The sequence below is a fragment of the Mandrillus leucophaeus genome, unplaced genomic scaffold (genome assembly GCF_000951045.1).
Source record: "Mandrillus leucophaeus isolate KB7577 unplaced genomic scaffold, Mleu.le_1.0 Scaffold110, whole genome shotgun sequence".
Taxonomy (NCBI): domain Eukaryota; kingdom Metazoa; phylum Chordata; class Mammalia; order Primates; family Cercopithecidae; genus Mandrillus; species Mandrillus leucophaeus.
Genome location: NW_012099210.1, coordinates 3,914,878 through 3,917,967, shown reverse-complemented (window position 1 = coordinate 3,917,967; position 3,090 = coordinate 3,914,878). Strand labels below are relative to the sequence as shown.

General features: G+C 46.8%; 1 protein-coding gene across 3 annotated transcripts in view; it reads right to left on the bottom strand.

The window, feature by feature from the left end:
* The window catches only part of ACVR1 (activin A receptor, type I), a 141,049-nt gene that overhangs the window by 13,532 nt on the left and 124,427 nt on the right, over window positions 1-3,090 (bottom strand). The window lies entirely within an intron of this gene.

Genomic DNA, 3,090 nt, shown 5'->3' with positions numbered 1-3,090 from the left:
CACGAAAACTATGATTGTCCCACAAACCTCAATCCTTGGAAGAAAACATCAGTGGAACGTGGAATGGAAAACAGCTATTAGAGACTTCATGCATTATTTCTTCAAATCCAGGATTCCAATGGGTCACAGGAGGCTAAAATGTAAAGCATCTTTTGGAAATGAACATTAATCTAAATATATGGCATTTTCTTCTGTTTTCCTGGAATAGTTTCAGACACATGCTCTGTGAAATAAGATTTTCAGTTGTGAAGATATGAAGAGGTTCATCTAGTTAATTCAAGGGATTTTGCTATAAAAACCACTTTGTGGGTAGTTGGGGCATGCCCAATTTGAAAGAGTATACTTAGTGCTTTCAGAATACAATGTACTGAAAGTAAAGTTCAACAGTATATTTGTGGCTGATTTGGGTACATGAAAGGCAAGGGTGAGAGCGCACTGTAGGGAACACAGGTTAAAAATGACAAGTGCTTCTTTAACTGCTAAGGCATCACCATTTAATACAACTACTTATAAGCAGATCAACATAGGCCATCTATCCAGGGCTTCCTGCATTTAAATTTGACTTGTTCAGTAGGTACAGTCTGCTCATTATAAATAAGTGACTTCTGAGTGCAAAAATTAAGCCTTTTCTCAACAATCCAAACTCAACAAGTAAAAACACCTAAAAAATAGCAGAATTCACCCTTAGATTTACTTGATCGTTCTCCTCAAGTTAAAACTTCCTTGTGAGAAGAGCAAAAAAGTAAGGAGGGTGGGAAGAAAGGTAAAATAGGAAGATGGAGGAAGACAAGAATGAAATACGAACCAGTCCACCCACTATCCCTGATGTCTATAGGCACGATCAGAGGGGTCTGAAAACAGGCCTGCCCCACTCACCACTAGGGCCCAAGCATGCCATCTGGAGGTCTGAAGAAAGGTTTCCTCCACCAAGAGTCACCACTTGCAGTGCCTAAGCACAACTTCCAAGGGTCTAGGGATCAACTTGCTCCACCCATCACAGCCTGCACCCATGTGCACCAATGGGAGGCCTGAGGACAGGTTCATCCCACCCAGTGCTGCCCCTGTCAGGGCCCATATGCATCATCTGGGGGCCTAGGGATTGTCTGCTCAGCCCCCTGCCACCACCAGTGTGTGTGTATACCTTCTGGGGGATTGAGGATGAGCCCATCCACCCTGCCAGCACCCGCACACACATCATCTGACAGCCTAGGGAGTGACCTGCCCTGCTGGTCACCACTGGAGCCTGCGCATGCCTCCTGGGGACCTGGCGACTGGCCTTCCCAGTTGGCTGGTACCCAAGCTTGCTGCCTGGAGGCCCAATGGCTGGCCCATTCCACTACTGCCATCATCAATGCCACACAAGCCACCCAGAAGCCTGATGACCGGCCTGTCTACCTAACCCACTGCTGCCTCTGCTGGGCCCTAAGCAAGATGCCTGGAGACACAAGGATTAGTCCATTGGACTTGATTCCATTGGTGCTCATATATGCCACCGAGAAGCAAAGGACCAGCATGCCTGGCTTGCTGCCATAACCACTTGTCCCAAGGACCAGTCTTCCTGGCATCCCCATCCCAAGAAAAGCCTCACCACAGCCTCCATTAATCTCAGCCTAAACTAAAAAAGACTCACAGACACTACTGGCACCAATAACAGTTGAAGTAATCATACGGATACTACACTAGTGAACCTACCCAGAATCAAAGCACCCTACCAACCCAATATAGGAAATAGTCTTTGCCTACAAAAACCAAACCACAAAATTGGGAGAAACAAAGGTTACACTAGATGTGCTGATATCAATGTAAAGACACAAAGAACATGAAAAAAATAAGGAAATATGACACAGTAAAGGAACACAATAAGTCTCTAGCAACAGATTCCAATGAAGAAAAACTAGGCAAAATGCCTGAAAAAAAATTCAAAACAATATTAAAGAAGCTCAGTAAGATATCAGAGAACACATGCTAAAAATACACAAAGAAATTGGAAAAACAATTCACAATCTGTGGCAAACTCAACAAAGAAATAGGTATCATTCATTAAAAAAAATCAAAGAGGTTGAGGAAAAGATGGCAGATAGGAGGCATGACTAAATTGCAGCAGCTCCCACTCAGACGGACAGAACAACGTATGGAGACTCGGACCGTAAACCTTTGCTCCAATAACTACTCCAGGAATATACCAGGAAATCTGAAAGAATCAACGGACCCTTTGAAGGAAGAGGATTGCTCCTGCAGGACCTGGGAGACTGCCCAAATACTCTGAGGGCCCAAACTATGAAAGTGGGAAAGGAGGACTGACTGTCCACCCCCAAACACACACTCTCACTGGGGAATCTGAAGATCCAGATTATGGAAGTAGGATTTGACCTTACCTGGAGCTGAAACAATTTAGAGAGCTGAATGAAATACAGGGGCACGGGAAATAGCGGGAAATGCCCTATGGGCTCTCGGTCCCTGGGGGAGCCATTTCTGACTTGCCTTACAGTGGTCCTTGGGAACGGCTGCCAGAGGAACTGGGAAAAGACCACAGGCAGAAGGAAACCTCCAGCTGAACTCTGTAAAAATTCCAACCGAATGCAGTTTCCTTGCCCGAACTCAGGGGAAGACATGAATCTGGTGTCAAGACTCGACAGGTGGGAAGGCATGCAAGCCCTGCTTGCTTCCTCAGCCGGGAAGCTGGTAGCCTGAAGCAAGTTCTCAGCCCTGCTGGCCCACTGCCTGGAAACAAACTTGGTGCTGTTGAGGGGGTGGGGAGCATGGTGGGAGTGAGACATGCCTTTTGGGTTGCGTGGGAGCTGGGTGAGGCCTATAACTGCTGGCTTTCCCCTACTTCCCTGACAACCTGCATGACACAGCAGAGGCAGCCATAATACTGGGAACATAACTCCACTGACATGGGAACCACAACCCCATTCCCCACAGCAGCCACAGCAAGCACCACCCAAGGAGAGTCTGAGTTCAGACACGCCTAACCCTGACCCTAGCTGATGGTCTTTCTCTACTCATCCTGGTAGCTGAAGATAAAGGTCATATTCTCTTGGGAGTTCTATGGCCCTGCCCACCACCTGATCCTCCCCTATACTACCA